Source organism: Marmota flaviventris, chromosome 3 (genome assembly GCF_047511675.1).
Source record: "Marmota flaviventris isolate mMarFla1 chromosome 3, mMarFla1.hap1, whole genome shotgun sequence".
Taxonomy (NCBI): Eukaryota; Metazoa; Chordata; class Mammalia; order Rodentia; family Sciuridae; genus Marmota; species Marmota flaviventris.
Window position 1 is genome coordinate 28,064,584 of NC_092500.1, and position 20,327 is coordinate 28,084,910.

The following is a 20,327-nucleotide window of genomic DNA, read 5'->3' on the forward strand; positions in this document are numbered from 1 at the left end:
TTTCTGATGAGTTAAGAAAGGAATTTTGAATAGTAAAGGCCAATCGTTATCTTCTTTATCATAGTCATCATCATTGGCTTCATTGTGGTTAGAAATGATCTACCCCTTTCTCAATATGTCTCCCTTGGCCCATAAATGGAAACTTGGCCTTCTTGAGTATATTAGGTAAATAACATGGGAGTTCCCCTCCACCTCCACCCACCGTACCTTCACTCCTCCCTGCCCAGGGAGCTGTGAATCATATGCCTGGAGGATAGCTGCACCCAACGGAGAGTCCCATGGCCCCTCCTTTCTCTAATTGGAGATCTTGTCTATTCTGTATCCAAATCTTATTCTCATATGTAGGTGAATTATTTACTCATGTCTTCTCCGTTCTGTCTTGGGTAGCTAATACTATTTCAGGGTGAGAGGAATATAAAACTCCTTTGTTCAGGAATGTCAGCTAAAATTCTGTAATTTCTAAATCTAGACTTAAAGGTAGAGCAATGTGCATTTTACTCAGTATTCATTGACCAACTACCATGTGGCATACACTATTGTAGAAACTGAAATGGCAGTGATTCGGCCTCCGGAGGACCCAAAGGAACAACAGCAACAAAAAAAGTGTTGAGCATATCAGATTTAGGAAGAAAAATTAAGCTGGTGAAAGGGAATGGGAGAGGGCAGTGTGGGTGGAATGGTGGATCTTTGTCAAGGAGGGACCAGAGAAAGCTACTCTGTTAGCTTGATTTGAGCAGAGAATAGAAAGACCACAGTGAGGTAAGCCCACCCTTGCCATCTTTTGAAGAGATACAGGAGAACGGTGTGGCTGGAGCAGAGAGAGGAAAGGGGGAAAATGCAACAAGAGAGAAAGAAGAAGAAAACCAGTTCACGCAGGACCTTAAGGAGCAAAGGGAGGAATTTGAATTTTGCTTTTCTAGAGATAGGAAATAAGGATTTTGAGCCTCAGAGTAACATGATCTGACTTGTGCATTTAAAAGAGGTTCTGAATTTACTGTGGACTGTAGACACACACCTTGGGGGAGACTGTGGACCTAGCCAGGAGGCTCCTGTGAGTTCAGCTGAGAGATTAAGTAGCTTAAGTCAGAAAGACAGCAGTGGAGGTGGTAAGAATTGATGTGCTTTAAACGTACCTTGAAGCTAATGGCAACAGAATGTGCTGTTAATCTGAGTGGAGTGTTTGACACTGGCCATGTGGTATTTCATTTGAAAAATTTAAAAATATTTAAAAAATTATTTTATTGTAAAAATTTAAATAGGCTCATAATTAGAAAGACTAGCAAAATGAACTCCATATATACATTGCCCTGATTCTGCACATTGATAATTTAACACATTTGCTTTAATTATCTGCTTTGAATACTTTTAATTTGCTGAACTATTCTAAATCAAGCTAGAAATCATGGGGGGTAACCTGGAAATCAGGAGAGGATATGGAAGGCGAGTAATGGAGGTTGTAGCCTGATGTTATGCAGACATGCAGGGAGAATGATCTGGAACTCCGGAATGAAGAATGAGAAGTGTAGCTACCCTAATACCTTTAGGGCTACCATAATAATTGTGTATGGTGAGCTGATGCAGAAAACAGTCAACTCCCATGAGGCCTGCAGGGAAGGTGGTGTGCTTAGGGGTGATCTGGTCTCTGCTAACACAAAAAAGGTGAAAGGATCATTCAGAGAAGCGACTGAGGAAATATTGGATTTGGAAGATAAGGACTGTGAGTTCTAGGAGGTGTACTAAAGGGCCTCAGGGGAAATGAGAACAGAAATCAAGTGTTCTGGCTGTGTGAGGCTTAAATGAGGAAGGTGAGGGTAAACCTGGGATTCTGAGATTCTTGTGGTAGAGGAAATAAGAATAGCAAAAGTGGTTTCTAGGCAGAAAATGGCAGCAAAGCTGTGAGCTTTAGAATGAAGGAAGTTCTGATTATCAGAAGCCCTGTTTAGTGACTATTGATGCATACAAAGGGTTTGGGGACAGTTTTAATCTGAGTGCACATCATTAACTCCTGTGGGGTCCTGAGTGGATGAGCTGGTCACGCAATTTCTTTCCAACACATATTGAAGTAAACATGTAACTTTTAAAACACATTTCCATACTCTAAATTATTTTCCATATATCTCCTCATGTACCACACTTTAAGAATCATTGCTCAATATTACCTCGGAACCACCTTCATCATGGATCAATACCCAGGAATGCCATGAGTTCAAACAGCTTTAGAGGTAATTTTGGTGAATATCTCCACACTGAGTATTATAAAAATGCAAAGATGAGTGGACCATGGTTTCTCAAGGCATCTGCATACCTGCGAGGAACAGATACACAAGTAATCACCTATGATAGAAGAGAGAGAGAAAAATACTTTGTGCAAGAAAAAAAGTGATGAGTTCTGAGTATGGAAGGATTGGGGTGCTGCTCTGCAAGAAGTGGAATGTCATCCAAGCTTTGAAGGAGAGATGGGATGTCTTTATAAAGGGGATGAATGAATGGTTCATGCAGAAGGAAGGGCTTCACAAGTTGCAATGGTGTAAATGTGCCTGATCTTTGTCCACCCAATCATCAGACAAGAAGCTTTAAGTATTACCTTTGATTCTCTTCTCCCTGCCTTTCATGATGTCTATAACCAAATCTTATTGGTAACACTGTTACAAGTATCTCTCTCTCTCTCAGTCTCTGTCTTTTTATAGGTGCATTATATTAATCACCCACTCTCTTCTGTTCCTCTGCCACTTCTTCAGTTCAGGCTCACTTCACCTCATTTTCTTTTCCCTAGGCAGCTGCAACTCACTCCTCACTGGTTTCCTTGTTTGTGATTTATGCTCATTCTAATTACTCTTAGACACTGTCACTAGAACTGTCATTGCCAAATGCAAAACTGACAATGCTTTGAGCATCGATTATTGAATAGATCTTCTGTTCCTCTGTCAGTTACTCAAGGCCTTTCAACATTTCATCTCAACCCTCTTTCTGCCCTGATTCCTGGCCTTGTATTTTCTGAGTCACCATGTACTTTACCAGAATAAACAATTTTGCTCCCTAAATAATGCCTTAGTTTTTTCCTGAGTCTGCATCTTTGTTGAAATTACCAATCCCAGCCTTCAGGGTCTTTTCTCTGCTTAACTGATCCTCTGAGGCCAAATTCAATGTTATTTCCTTCTGGGAAGCATCTTCCAGACCCTACTCGTGTCAAAATAAATCACTCTTTAGATATTGCTTTTGCCATGTAGACCACGCTTTGTATTATAATAATTTACATTCATTCCCATTTCTCCACTGGACCTGACCTCCTTGGAAGAAAAGGTCATATTTTGGTTATTCTAGACCTAGCAAATATTCCCCTCAGGATCTAGCAAAGTGCCTTTTCCATTGCTGGCTCTCTTTACACGAGTGCATAAAATCATTTTCTTTCACTTGTAAGGTACACTGTCTTCTAGAAGCAAACCTCAATAAATTTTAAAGCATCCTTGTCATGACATATAGTCTGACATAGTACTGAAAGTCACTGAATGTGGTTAATTATATGATGAATTATAAAATTTAGGTCATAGCATGTTCAAGCAGATAGTTAGTCTATCATTGGGAGATTCACAGCTTTAACTTTCTTGTAGACATGAGACATTTCTACTTCTTCTTCTTTTTTTAATTTTGTTTTTGCTATGCCCATTTTTCAAAATGTTTTTCTTTATAACTTGAAGAAAGCATGTCATACTTAAAAATAAATTATCTGACTCAGTCAAAAATGCAAGATTAGACTGAAAATATTTTCAGCTTTTAAAAATAGGACACATTGAGATCCTAGGAACAGTGACGTTAAATTGGGGTGAAGATATATTAAATAGACTAAAACACAGTGTCTTTTGATTGAGTGCATTTTTAGCATCTGGTTTTGTATATGAAGTGTTCACCCTGGGCCAAGATTCTCATTACAGCTTAACCGAGATAATGAACTGAACGTCGAATTAGGTACGGGAGAGCAAATCATCATGTTTCTAGTCTAAGTCTGATTCATTCAGCTCCTAGATTCCTCCCCCCTTGTCATTAAAAGAAAATAGTAATTGAGTATTACGTACATGAACGATGAGACTAATAATGAAATCCTTAGCCATTTCAGTCATATGACTTCTTGCCCTGAATGCCTTTTAAAACATACTTTGCTGTGACTCATTATGTGAAGCATGTAAAATATTTAAACATTGAAACCAACATCAGATCCAGATTTGTGCTTTAAAATTATGTAAATTTTAACAAGTGGAACTTCTAAACTTTTTCCATAATTTAGTCAATTAAGAATTACCTAACCAATTTTTATGTACTTCCACCCTCATCTACTTAGCCCCCAAACTTGAAAAATCTGTTGTCATAGCAGACATTAAACAACAGAGAAGATATGTTTTTGTCTATTGAAGGAGTGTGTATACATATACAGAGCACACCTCTTCAATCATTAAAGGTTAGGGCTGTAGCTCAGCGGCAGAGCACTTGCCCAGCGTGCGTGAGGCATTGGGTTCGATCCTCAACACCACATAAATATAAGCAAATAAAATAAAAGCACTCTGTCCATCTACAACTTAAATTTTTTTTTTTTTTTTTAAAAGTTACTTTGGCTTTGGGACAAATAAATAGTTAAAGTCACAGAAAGATGCCTGTTCAGACGTTCTATTCAAAAGTCATTTTTTTTTTTTTTCAATTACACAGTAACACAGAGCAGAGTTGACTTTTTCTAATATGATATGGAGGTATCTCAGATAACTAAGGTTTATTTGTATTTAAAAAATAAATTAAATTGGAATCCATGATTTTGTTATTTACTGATAGCATGATGCTCTTGCAAATGTTTCCTATCCTAACGTTCTGCATTTTCTTTTGTTTATGTAAATGCAATAGATTTTTTTTTCATTGTTATTTACTGAGAATACACCAAACAAACCCTAGATGAAAACGTTGTATCAAAAATATGAAGAATAAAATAAAGACTTTTAGGGGGAGAATATTTGTTTCCTGAAATAATAATTATATAATTTAAATTTAATTTTTATAGTTAAAATATACTTCATGAGTATGGGAAGTAGGATGAAAATATAAGGCAAGATAAATGTTTGCCTTAAAAGTTGTTCTATTATGTATAAAGGTGAAGCCAAGGATGTTATTTTTAGAAATCATGTCAAATGAGGACTAGAGGAGCTGGGGATTTTGTCCTGAGAAACAGATGACCAAAGAGAGGCAAAAATTTCCGCTATTTAAAAGCTTCCCTGGAGTAGGAGGAACAGGCCTGTTTTGTATTACAGGGACTCTGTCTCCTGAGTACTGCAGTTTCTGGGCCTACCTCTTCCTGTTAACATTGGGGTGTGTGCAAATTAAGGAGAAACCAAATCTGGTGAAGGAGAGGCAGGTGGCCAGGGTGTGAAATCACATCTAGAGTTTTAATGATGGCCTTGCCCTTTATTCCAGTACTTCCACCAAATCTTATTAACAGTAGTGATGGCAACAATAACGACAGGGGAGTAATAGCTTTTTCTAAGTACTTCAGAGCCTGAATGTATTTAAAAATAAATGTACCCTGACAATAAAGCAGCAACCAGTCTTGGATTATTTTATTTTGTCATTAAAAAAAAATCTTACCTACAAGCACAAATATATTTTCATATGAAAAAAAAGACAATCTTAAAATACTGATAAAGCTAGAATGATTCAGCCTTTTAGACAAAGGTAAGATTTCAGGGAATCAATAGGGCTCTTTTGAGACAGATATAAAAGGAGTCTCACAAACAAGCTGAGGTTTTAATGGGCTCCATTATATTGTTCAACCAAAATTAAAAATCTGAGTAGTTTTTAAAATCTCTTATTATCATCATCTTTCCTAGTAGAGCTGCTCCTTTGCTCTTCTGTCCTCTCTGGGTCTGGCTGATTTTATTTGAGACGGTGTTAGGAAGAACCAAAGCAATATATCTGTTTTAACTTGAACCCCAAATATCCAGCAATGATATAATTTGAAGTGAAGCACGATATTCAACAGTGACAATGCTTATTTCCAGTCCTGGTCTTGTGGATGCTTGCTTCCTATACACTTCCTGTAGGAGTATATAGGAAAATCATTTAGGAGAAGGTCACATTTAGTGCCAATCTATTTCTCCAGTGTTACTTATGAATATTCTTAGTTTGTGTCACAAGAAAAACTTTGATAAAGGTTTTGCAGTTGCTCACACAAAAGTTCTGTTCAATCTTGCAAATGTGTTTGTACCAGAGAGTTTTTAAGAGCCTGGTAAATGTATATTGGCATATTTACTAAAATTCATTTGATCTATTTGTCTATATGCTAAGAGAAAGCAGAAAATCTTTTTTTTCTTCTTCTTTCTTCTTCAATATTTCTGCATGGAATTACATTTTTGAAATCAATTGCTTATCAGTGTTTTCCGTTCCATGTCTTACAAAACTCTGCCTGTGGTTGTTCTGAGATGCAGAGTAGTTGGATACATAATCTATTGCATGTATCAGGGAATTCAGTGAAAAACAGATACTTTATATAGTTAGACAGGCAAATATTTTTAGACTCAAGGAAGCACAAATATGAAAAGGCAAATATGATAAATTGCCTAAATTAAATTTTTCTGCTATCCATATGAAACATTAAAAATAAAAAAGTTTGATACAGGCTGAGAGAAAATATTTTCAATATATGTGGATATCAGATGAAAGATTTATACCTATAATATATAAAGAGCCACTACAAATCAATAGTAAAAGACAAGAACCCAGTAAGAAATAGGAAAAAGACTAACAAGATTTGAAGAGCCATTTCACAAAGCAAGGCATATAAATGGATGATAAACATATTACAGGTGATCGGCTTCAGTAGTCAGCTGGGAAATGAACATTAAGCCACAGTGAATTACCACTGAACATCAATGAGGATAGTGAAAATTAAAGATGTAATGTGGAATAAGTAGAGCTTCAAGCATTTGATAGCAGGGGAGAAACATGATGAAACCACTTTAGGATATTGTACACCATTTTTTGTAAAGTCATACAGAAACATACCACAGGACCCAGAAATTCTAGTTACCGAAAAAAAAAAAAAATCAAAATAGGTGTTCATAAGAAGACTTGCACATAAATATTCACAGCAACTTCATTCATAACAGGCTTTACCTGGAAATAGTAAAAATGTTCATCAACAGGAGAATGAATAAAGTATTTGGGTATAAGTAGTACCCAAATAATCAAGTTGGGATACTACTCAATAGAAAAGGAGTAAACCATTAACAAATTTAAAAAAAATAGGCAAATTATACAAATGTTATGTTTAGCTAAAGAAATCAGATTAAAAGAGTATATTATATATGATTCTCATTGTACAGAATCGATGAAACCATGACATGAATCCATGTAGATAGAAATTAGAACAGTATGAGTCTATATTTGGAAAAAGTATTGATTTGAAAGCAGCACAGAGATTGCTTTTCTTGCTAGAAATACTCTATATTCTGATTTTGATATGGCTTTCAAGAATTGATTCATTGTCAAAATTCACCAAACTGTATGCTCAAGTTCTCTTCATTTTAATGTGCATATATTATACTTTAGTTTAAAAAGGGCATGTTAAAGAAAGCAATAAGGAGAATGAGGAGGAAGAAGGTAAACATGTAAAGGCTGGATGGAGAACGGGGAGTAGTGAGAGAGATACTATTGGAAGGCCGTTGATGTTAGCTAAAGGCCTAAGTTTTTCTTTATTTATAAATGTGTTGTGAAAGAGGTCTTACAGAAGGAGTAATATAATGACAGCCATGTCCTAGAGATATCCACCTTGGTCACTTGTGAGGAATAAGGGAGTATGCTGGGGAGAGATTAGGATCTAAGATGCAGAATCAGGAAAGAACAGGAGGTAGTAAATTTGAGAGATTTCCACAAATGAACAATCCACAGATTTAGTAATAGGATTAGCACAGGGAAGGAGATTAAGAAGGAAAAGCTTTAGGGCCCAGCACAGGGCTCTGGCACATAGCAGGGGCTCTATAAATATCAAGAAAGTTTTAAGAAATGAATAAATGAATTACAGGAAACTACAGCCTGAGCAATTGGAATAAGTTTGTTGCTATTGATAGAAATAGTAAATAAGGAGAAGGAATTGGCTGGGAGAAATGGATGAGTGAGATTTTATTTTAGATGTGTTTTTATGTAGTTGTTTACTGGACATCTATGGAGGAGAAAACAGAATAGGAAACTGTAAACATTGGTCTGAACACCTGGAAAGAGGTCAGGGTTGGATATAGAGGTTTTAGGAACATTAATACACATGGAATATCAGAATTGTGGAGCCAGATGAGATCATGGAGGGGTACTTTGGGAAGGAGAGAAGAGGTTTGAGAGACAAAGTTGGAAGGGTGGGAATGAAATGCGGGCCACTAGGGAGCCGGAGTAAATGAGAGGACTAGGGGCAGAATGGGGGATGCTTAAGGACTTATAGGTGCTTAAGGCTTCCTGGAGGGTTGGTCCCCAGGTTCCACAATCCAGGAAGAAAAGATGGATAGAAGGAATAGACAACAAATAGAAGAAACACAGGGCACCAATAGACAGAAGCACAAGTTTCTTTTTCTATTAATTAAAAACAAAAAAAAACACAGAACCCAATGTGATAGCATTTTCATTTTTCATATTGGCAAAGATTTAGAAAAAAAGTATCATAGATGGATAGAAGTCAGAATTTCTGGGATGCTATTGCATAGTACTACAACAAGAGATGCCAATAATGTACTGTGTATTTCAAAAAGCCAGATGAAATGAGTCGGAATCTTTTTAGCATAAAGAAATGATAAATGTTTGAGGAGATATGTTTAACCAATTTAAACAGTACACATATGGTACCACCTAAAAATGTTTAAATTTTATGTCTTTATGTATCAGTTAAAAATACATTTTAAAAAAAGACTGAAAATATGTAACATTGTCTCAGCTGGGCTGGAGAGCACTGGTATGTGGGAATGAAGGGCAAATGCATATGGGGGTTTCTATAGCGTGACACTGGTTTACCTGCTGCAACAAAAAGTCCAATACTATGACTTTGCTCTTGACCTAGGGGTCATTATTGATCCTTCCTTTTTCCTCCCCTTCCCCATATTCTGTTCCACAGCATGTCATGCAGACTATACTTTGATACTTTGAAATACATTTAGAAGCCATGACTTCTCTAGATTTTACGGTTACCCTCTTGGATTACAGCATTATTGTTTTTGTTTAGTTTTTTTTTTTTTTTTTTTTTTTGGTAACACAGTCCATTACATCTTTTTAAAAAAAAATTGTTCTAATTGATTATATATGATAGTAGAATGCATTTTGACACATTGTATGCAAAATGGAGCACAACTTCTTCCTCTGGCTGTACACGGTGCAGAGTCACACTAGTAGAGTAATCACACATGTATATAGGGTAATAATGTCTGTCTCATTACACCGTCCTTCCCATCCCCATACCTCCTACCTTCCCCTCACTCCTCTCTGCACAATCCAAAGTTCCTTTATTTTTCCCTACTTCCCTCCAAACACCATTATGGTCAGCATCCACTTATCAGAGAAAACATTCAGACTTTGGTTTTTTTGGATTTGGCTTATTTCACTTAGCATGGTATTCTCCAGCTCTGTCCATTTTCCTGCAAAGGCCATAATTTCATTCTTCTTTATGGCTGACTAATGTTCTACTGTGTATATGTACCACATTTTATTTATCCATTCATTTGTTGAAGGGCATCTAAGTTGGTTTCATAGTTTAGCTATTGTGAATTGAGGTGCTATAAACATTGAGTGGCTGCATCACTGTAGTATGCTGAATTTACCTCCTTTGCATATAAACTGAGGAGTGTGATAATTGGGCCAAATGGTGGTTCCATTCCAAGTGTCCTGAGGACTTTCCAAACTGCTTCAGGTAACTTTTATTCTGGCACCTTTTCTTGCTTCTACTCACAGATTTCTACAGTCTGTACATTCTCCATAGTGTAATCAGAGAGAGAGAGAGAGAGAGAGAGAGAGAGAGAGAGAGAGACAGAGACAGAGAGAGACAGAGAGAGAGATCTTTTGATGTAAAATATAAGATGTCAAAATTTATGCTTAAAATTACGTAGTATCTTTGAATTGAGCTTACAGGAAAATTTAGACTTCAAGGTTTTACGTTGTCTGACCTGGCTCCTGCCTGCTTCTCAAAGCTTGCATTTTTCTCTTAATGGCTATTGGCTTGCTTCTAACTTGAAGGCAAGTCCTGCTGTCATTTGGGGGTAGAGGAAACTCCTCGCCACTCTCAGATTAGCTTTCTCAGCTTCAGGTCATGGCAAACTGTTCTGATCAGTTGTCACAGATAGACCAAAGAAGGCTTTCAGTTCCAAAAGTTCTAATTCTGTGATGAGTCCCCTTATTTTCATGCAGATGGATTCTACCCCTTCTCCAGAGGATTCCTTACCCACATGGCCCTGTTTCAGAGGCACCACAATTTTGTCAGTTGTGAAATTTAGAACAAGCCCTAATTCTAGGTCTCTGCCTTATGTTCATGGAACACCTCAAGTTAAATTTATATTTTCATGACTTTGCTTCCTTTTCTGGACCCTGTCTCGTCTCCAAATTGTTAGTGGTTCTTGCTGTTCTCATTTGAGTTGCCACATGATTATGGGAACCCTACAAACTTGGAGAGGAACTAGTTATTAGATGGGGCATGTAGAGTTCGGAACAACTTATTAACTGCTGGGTGGGGCTCACTCAAACCTGGCAAGCTCAGACGACAGCCCTTCTGTTTGGATCTACCCTGGGGAAGAGGCTTAGCTAGCAGTTCTTTAAAGAGTCCAGGATTTAGTGCCAGGTGTTTTCCTTGTAAAACAGCTGACCAATTTTACTCAGTGCAGTCAGAGTCTTGGGTTGCCTCCCACAAGGAAAAACTGGTCACCCATTTCAGTTAGTACTGTAGGAAACTTTCCTTGTGACCTAAAATGGTTTTGTGAAACAAGAGAAGAACCTACCAACTGAGTTTTGGACATTTAAAAAAAATATATATATAATATAAAATTTACTATTTGCACTATTTTAGAGTGTAGAACTCATTCATAATACTGTGTAATTATTACTACCATTTAGTTCCAGAACAGTTTCAGTACCCCAAGAGTAAACCTGGTGCCCATTAGGCAATCATTTTTACTTTCTCCATTACCCTAGCCTCTGGAAACTACAAATCTGTTTTCTGTTTTTATAGATTTGCTTATTCTGGATAGTTTAAATGAATGTAATCATATAATATGTGGCCTATTATCTGCTTCATTCACTTTATGCATGTATTTAAGAGTCATTTTTGTTGTGGTATGTATTACTATTAATTACTTTTTATAGTTGCAAAATATTCCATTGTATGGGTATGCTACATCTTGTGTATGCATTCATCTGTTGGTATATTTGAGTTGTTTCTTCCTTTAGGCTAGAATGAATATCAGCATACATGTTTTTAAACATCTCTTTTTAATTATTTTTTGGTGCATTCCAATGATTAAAATCGCTGGCTACATTGTACTTCTATGTTTAACTTTATTGAGGAACCACTGAAATTTTTTTTTTTTTTTTGTTATAGTGGTTAAAGAATTCAGTGTAAACAGACCAATATCAATTGAGGAAATAGAAGAAACCATCAAAAGACTACCAACTAAGAAAAGCCCAGGACCGGATGGGTATACAGCAGAGTTTTACAAAACCTTTAAAGAGGAACTAATACCAATACTTTTCAAGCTACTTCAGGAAATAGAAAAAGAGGGAGAACTTCCAAATTCATTCTACGAGGCCAATATCACCCTGATTCCTAAACCAGACAAAGACACTTCAAAGAAAGAAAACTACAGACCAATATCTCTAATGAACCTAGATGCAAAAATCCTCAATAAAATTCTGGCGAATCGGATACAAAAACATATCAAAAAAATTGTGCACCATGATCAAGTAGGATTCATCCCTGGGATGCAAGTCTGGTTCAATATACGGAAATCAATAAATGTTATTCACCACATCAATAGACTTAAAAATAAGAACCGTATGATCATCTCGATAGATGTGGAAAAAGCATTCGACAAAGTACAGCATCCCTTTATGTTCAAAACTCTAGAAAAACTAAGGATAACAGGAACATACCTCAATATTGTAAAAGCAATCTATGCTAAGCCTCAGGCTAGCATCATTCTGAATGGAGAAAAACTGAAGGCATTCCCTCTAAAATCTGGAACAAGACAGGGATGCCCTCTCTCACCACTTCTGTTCAACATAGTTCTCGAAACACTGGCCAGAGCAATTAGACAGACGAAAGAAATTAAAGGCATCAAAATAGGAAAAGAAGAACTTAAATTATCACTATTTGCAGATGACATGATTCTATACCTAGCAGACCCAAAAGGCTCTACAAAGAAACTATTAGAGCTAATAAATGAATTCAGCAAAGTGTCAGGATATAAAATCAACACGCATAAATCAAAGGCATTCCTGTGTATCAGCGACAAATCCTCTGAAATGGAAATGAGGACAACCACTCCATTCACAATATCCTCAAAAAAAATAAAATACTTGGGAATCAACCTAACAAAAGAGGTGAAAGACTTATACAATGAAAACTACAGAACCCTAAAGAGAGAAATAGAAGAAGATCTTAGAAGATGGAAAAATATACCCTGTTCATGGATAGGCAGAACTAACATCATCAAAATGGCGATATTACCCAAAGTTCTCTATAGGTTTAATGCAATGCCAATCAAAATCCCAACGGCATTTCTTGTAGAAATAGAGAAAGCAATCATGAAATTCATATGGAAAAATAAAAAACCCAGAATAGCAAAAACAATGCTAAGCAGGAAGTGTGAATCAGGCAGTATAGCGATACCAGACTTCAAACTATACTACAGAGCAATAGTAACAAAAACAGCATGGTACTGGTACCAAAACAGGCGGGTGGACCAATGGTACAGAATAGAGGAAACAGAAACCAATCCACAAAACTACAACTATCTTATATTTGATAAAGGGGCTAAAAGCATGCAATGGAGGAAGGATAGCATCTTCAACAAATGGTGCTGGGAAAACTGGAAATCCATATACAACAAAATGAAACTGAATCCCTTTCTCTCGCCATGCACAAAAGTTAATTCAAAATGGATCAAGGAGCTTGATATCAAATCAGAGACACGCCGTCTGATAGAAGAAAAAGTTGGCTACGATCTACATACTGTGGGGTCGGGCTCCAAATTCCTCAATAGGACACCCATAGCACAAGAGTTAATAACTAGAATCAACAAATGGGACTTACTCAAACTAAAAAGTTTTTTCTCAGCAAAAGAAACAATAAGAGAGGTAAATAGGGAGCCTACATCCTGGGAATAAATCTTTACTCCTCACACTTCAGATAGAGCCCTAATATCCAGAGTATACAAAGAACTCAAAAAATTAGACAATAAGAGAACAAATAACCCAATCAACAAATGGGCCAAGGACCTGAACAGACACTTCTCAGAGGAGGACATACAATCAATCAACAAGTACATGAAAAAATGCTCACCATCTCTAGCAGTCAGAGAAATGCAAATCAAAACCACCCTAAGATACCATCTCACTCCAGTAAGATTGGCAGCCATTATGAAGTCAAACAACAACAAGTGCTGGCGAGGATGTGGGGAAAAGGGTACACTTGTACATTGCTGGTGGGACTGCAAATTGGTGCAGCCAATTTGGAAAGCAGTATGGAGATTTCTTAGAAAGCTGGGAATGGAGCCACCATTTGACCCAGCTATTCCCCTTCTCGGTCTATTCCCTAAAGACCTAAAAAGAGCATGCTACAGGGACACTGCTACATCGATGTTCATAGCAGCACAATTCACAATAGCAAGACTGTGGAACCAACCTAGATGCCCTTCAATAGATGAATGGATAAAAAAAAAATGTGGCATTTATACACAATGGAGTATTACTCTGCATTAAAAAATGACAAAAATCATAGAATTTGCAGGGAAATGGATGGCATTAAAGCAGATTATGCTAAGTGAAGCTAGCCAATCCCTAAAAAACAAATGCCAAATGTCTTCTTTGATATAAGGAGAGTAACTAAGAACAGAGTAGGGACGAAGAGCAGGAGAAGAAGATTAACATTAAACAGGGATGAGAGGTGGGAGGGAAAGGGAGAGAAAAGGGAAATTGCATGAAAATGGAAGGAGACCCTCAGGGTTATACAAAAGTACATACAAGAGGAGGTGAGGGAAAAGGGAAAAATAATACAAGGGGGAGAAATGAATGATAGTAGAGGGGGTAGAGAGAGAAGAGGGGAGGGGAGGGGAGGGGAGGGGGGATAGTAGAGGATAGGAAAGGCAGCAGAACACAACAGACACTAGTATGGCAATATGTAAATCAATGGATGTGTAACTGATGTAATTCTGCAATCTGTATATGGGGTAAAAATGGGAGTTCATAACCCACTTGAATCAAAGTGTGAAATATGATATATCAAGAACTATGTAATGTTTTGAACAACCAACAATAAAAAAATTAAGAAAAAAAAAAAAGAATTCAGTGTGCTTCCAGTAATGTATGAAGGTGAGTTTTGAAAAATTTTAAGAATGTTTTATAAATGTGCCTAACCCTTTTAGTGAATCATTAAAAGGCATTCCAATAGTAAAAAAAAAAAAAAAAGAAAGAAAAGAAAACTGAGTCATGCTTTTAAAATGTTGTGAATTTATCTCCTTCTCCTTGAGTGAATTCTCTTTCCTGGGGATAAAAATTGACCAGGATGGCTAATCATGAGTCAAGTCTCAAAAGTTCTGAGAGCTGTGTGGCAGGGGAACCATATGTAAGATTCTCTAGATAGTGTTTTGAAACTGTCAGAGCTCAGCTGTTCAGAATACAACCTCACCTTTTCTGTTACTGAATTCCACTTAGCTCTGGTGATACCATTTTTTTTTTTTTTTTTTTTTTTGCTGATGTTAAGAACCTCTTAACCTTGCCACTGAAAAGTAATAAGGCCTTTTCTGGTTTAAACAGCAAGGGGAAATTAAAACTTGTTAATTCAACTGAGAGTTTAAAGTCATCTAAAAGTCAAACCACCTACCAGGTTGCTCTTAGGCTGGCACTCTTTACCCTCCCCCCTCTATTCTGGGAAGTCACCATCCTCACCACACCGGGGGAGGGGTGTTTGCTCCATGTCCAGTTCCCAGATCCCTATTTCTCCTGCTTGGTCTTTTGGTATGAACTTTGTCCTTTTTATAAACTGTGTGAGAGACACCACCATAACCTTGCCCCTGTCCTGTGGAAACAAGATGAGGATCCCCTGAAGCTTCTTTTCTCAGATCGTCAGCCTCCTTGAATCCCCTGTACCACTCACCACTTATATTCCAGAGCATTTCCCCATCACTCTACCTCCTTAACTGGAAACCAAGTTCATTGGTCTGATGCAATGCTATGTGGTAACTCTATTTTCAGGTAGTAGGGCATGATTTGAGCTCATTAAGCCTAAATAATGGTGCTGGTTGATGTCTTATATATAGGAAGTCAAATCCACAACTAGGCAAGTCAAAATTAATCTTCGTTCCTTCCAGGATAGAAGAGGTCCAATGGAGTCAATTTATAATACTAAGGGGATTGTTAGTCTCCTTGGGGGATGTGACTATAAAAGTGGATAAGCATCAATCAATACTGATGGCAAATTGGACATTTATAGTTGCTTTGTTGAGCAGAAACCCATGACTGAGGGTCAGTTCATAGCTCTTTGCCTTCATGGTTCTACCTTTATACACTTATTGTGCCATCTCTGGTATAGTTGATGGCAGAGGCTGACTGATGTCAACTGGTAAGTCATTCTCTCTATTTGGTCATTTAGTGCCTCTTCTTTGAGTATGGTCTATATTTGAGGTGATATAAAATAAAAATGAAAAGATCTGTTTTGAGTCCAAAGTTCAATCCATATATTTTCGTCTCAGAGCTTTTGGTTCCTGATCTTCAATATTTATTTTCATAAAACAATAAGTAGATTAGCTATTTGTTGGTTCTGTGCATATTTTATATTAGGACACCTCTTTTTCCACATATAAAGAAATCAGGTCCACCTCACACACTTCACCTTCAAGACTGTCACTGAATGGGAAACATAGTGTGGTAAAAATCCATTTTTAAAAAAAAAAAATTTATAACCACATACTGACCCACATTCAAGGACATAAAACAGCCCATTCATGAATAAAGCTAGACATGTTCCTTCCTTTATCCGCTTTCCCCAGCAAAAGTCATTAATGGAATCATGATAGGTGATACAGATCTACCTCCTTGTGTCTTACTTGTGTACCTCTGGCTCTGCTTTGGATTTGATCCCGATATTTTCCTTCCAGCTTGTGATGGATGGCTTCTGCCAATTTGGTGTGTCTGGCAGAACCCAGCTCCTACAGAGAATTTGTGGATTCGTGGCGAAGTTGTGCTTCATAGTCAGGCACTTAGTCATTCCCAGGGCCGAGAACATTCTTAAGTAATTTTTGAAAGGTGTATAGTTCTCTTTCATTCATGTCATGGCCTTGTTTTAAAACTATTAAGCTGAATCTTCTATTGGGCTTTATAGACCATTCTTTTCTCACCTATATATCTATCGAACGGGATCTGCTGAAGCAAGTGATCCAAATGTGAGATTATCTATACCATTGCCCACCTATGGTATAGATGCCCACCTTGTTTCTGGGAGAGCCAATATGGCCCTTGACCCAACATAAAGCTGGTCATCTTTCTTGTCACCTCATCTATGTGTCAAAAAAAATATTCAGATGTAATTTACCTCTAGGAATGAGACATGAACTTGGTTGAAGTGGCCCTTCTCAGTGGAGAACAATTTCTAGTAAGGCTGATCAGAAGCAGCTAGCAATCTCAGCATTAAAGATGGTTGTTGAGGATTAAGTCTCTGTAGCATCCAAATGGACTCTAGTAGCAGATAACTGAGTCTGCTATGGCCTCAAGTTGGTAGGATGGAGATGGAAACCTGACATGTCAACAACAAAAACAGAAGCCACAGAGAGTGGAATAATATCAGAAATGTGCTGAAAAAAAAAATCACTGTCAAGGCTCTCACTCTAGTTTGGATCTTTAATGTCCCCCAGAGGCCCATGTCTTGAAGGCTTGATCCCTAAGATGGTACTAATGGGAGGAGATGAAGGAGATGGAGCCTCTCAGAAAGTTCTTAGGTCATTGGGAGCCTACCCTTGACTGGCCCCTTGCCCCTTGCTTGTCTCTTTCTCTCTCTTTTGCTTCCCTACCATGAAGTGAACAATTTGCTATGTCCCATGCTTTCTTTTTCTTTTGAATCCATGGATTTAATTTTTTATTATTTTTCAACATATATATTGTATGTGTGTTACATATATTGGATACATATATATTTTTGTTTGTTTGTGCCACTGAGGATCAAAATCTGGGCCTCATACATGCTAGGCATGTGCTTTGCCACTGAATTATAGCCCCAGCCCAAGAAGCTAGACATTTTTCTTGTTCTTTTTAGGTACACAGGACAGTAGATTTTATTTTGACATATTATACATACATGGAGTGTAACTTATTCTAATTAGTATCCCATTCTTGTGGTTGTACATGATATGGAGTTATACTGATTGAATATTCATAGAGAAATGTAGGAAAGTTATATCTGATTCATTCTACTGTATGCCCCATACTTTCTGCCATTGAAGACTGGCATACCAACCAGAAGCCTAAAAAACAACGGATCAATCCAGTCATGGACAGGAACCTGTGAAGCCATGAGCCAAAATAAACCTTGTCTCTTTATAAGTTATCCAAAGCATTTTGCTATAGTTATGCAAAGCTAACTAATGTATTACTATTTTATATTCCTCTAGTATCCTGTATGAATGAATGAGAAATAAAATCATTTCAGGCAAACGAAGAGGAAAAAAAAGTGTTTGCCTCCAATGACCTCTCCCCAAAGCAATTATTTCTAATGGATATACTTTAAGAAGAAGGAAAATAGCCTGAAATGGATGCAAGAAGAAATGAACAGAGAATATGGTTCACAGGTGTGAGAATTCAAGTGAATACCGGTAAAATAAAATAGTATTAATAATGACTTGTCAGCTTTATTTAACAATCTTTTAAAAATTGTTAATATCTGAAATATATATATAGCACTTAAACATAGAGTTTGATGCCTCAGAGAAGCCAAAGTAAAAAAATAACATGGGTGTAAATTTGTGCAAAAATCATGCTGCAGACAAAATATAGTGGCTTCTCTAAAACGAACCAAGAAACAAAAGTAAACAAAAAACAGAAAAAAAGGAAGAAGGGTACACAAACAAATATTACCAAATACCATAAAAACTAAACAGCTTTAAATATGGATCATCACATGGAAATTCACATCCTTGCAGCCATTTTTTTGTGATTATTATTTAATAACAGATGATTTAAAAAGTAAATAAATAAGACACGGGGGTTAAATTACATTTTTCCTATTTTTTCCCCTTTAAGAGATCATTCCACACAACTTGTCTGGTCTATATTGATTGAAAACCAATAGACAGATGGAAATTACTCCATCTGTCAGCAAAATGCAAACACCTCTGGAGTGAAACCAAGCAGCTGCTTAAATGCTCAGAGCTTCACTAGACAAAGAGGTCCTCTTCCTGAACACAGGCTCTGTTTACACCATTCCAATGACTCACTCAGGGAAAAGCACAGTCTTCCAGGTTGTGTAAACACAGCCATTATTTATAAGGAGCTTTATAAGAAGTCCTAAGATTAACTAGTTCTCAGCTGAGGAATTACTGAATACTAGAGCGAATGAATGTGTGTGTGTGTGTGTGTGTGTGTGTGTGTGTGTGGTGTGATTGGTGAATTCAGAATTGTTTGCATTTTGGGGTCACACTTTAGAAATTTACAATAGCTCAGTCTCCCCTCTTTTGCAAAATAAACTCTGAAACTTGGAATAGTCTTAGAAATCTTGAAAGAATTTGTAAAGCAACCTACTTACAGCATAAAGAATTTAGCAGATGTTTCCCATATAAATAAAGTCTAACCTTTGTCAGTATTCCTTAGTTATTTCTTTTTCAAGGGAAATTGAGTGACATGTAGGTTCTAGCTTCTGCCTGGGTTTGTAAACCAGTTCCACCATCAGCTGCCTAGATGATATTGTGTAAGGTACTTCTCCCTGACCTTAGTTTTCAAATCTGTCAAATGGCAAAAATATACCACACAGAAGAGTTGTGAGGCTTACCACAATTCTAAAAATATAAACTGTTTGGTGTAGTACTTGCCATTCAGCACTCAATACAGTTACTTATTATTTTTATACCATGAGATATTTTTCTGGGTTTAATATCAATGATCCTCCATTACTTAATATTCAGCTCTTACAGCTTTTAGCAATGAAGTTGTTTTTTTTTTTTTTTCACATAGATTTTTGAGAAATGAAAACTGCTGCCAGTCACTAAGTTCATTCTAATAACAACTGAGGTGTTCAATAGTGAATTATTTTAATTACTCATGACTGTACCTTATAGTTAATGTATAGCTTCAGGCATCCTGGGAAGCTGTGCTGTTTAAAACCAGCCACTTCATAGTTAGGATTCTGGCAGGACAACAGTGACAATTCAAACTGGGTAACAGAGGAGACTTTAATAAATGATTATTTACAAAGTTGTCGGCAGGGATTAGGAAGAAAAAGTGATAACGAAGCACCCTGGAGTTAATAAACCTGCGAGAGCAGTTACCGACTCTAAGCCTGAGTGGGCAGGAAGCGTGTGACTATGGTACATGGTGTGGAGAGCTGTATAGAGAGCCTGCTGACAGGGGCTGTGACCTTTGGTGGAGAGACAGAGCTAATGCTGCCATCTGGCCAGGAAAGAGCTGGAAAAAATACCCCAAGCTCTCGCCCTCCCTGTTCTTCTACTCCCTTTTCAGAGCTTTCAATTGACCAGACCCCATCAGCTGCCAAAGTCTATGGAGCCTGCTGAGGAGGTCCATGCAGCTCAGTCTTCTAGAGCACAGAAGAGTGAAAAATGGGTTCAGAGGAACAACTAGAAAGCAACCAGATTTGAGCTTTCTGCAGTTTTCCTATAGTTAATTTAGGAACTGTTAAAATCTCCTGAAAATATGTTGTAATACTAGAATCTCTCTCTACTGGACTAGGTGGTATAGAGTGCTGGTCCCAAGGAGCATGCTTCAGCTTCTAGAATGCCCACAAAGCGGTTCCATAAGGAAAGCATAGGCTTGACTTCAGATCATTTCCATGTGGAGGCAGGATAGGTTTTCACTGGTTAAAAATCCAGTGAATTAATTAGCCTTAGTGACCTTCAAAC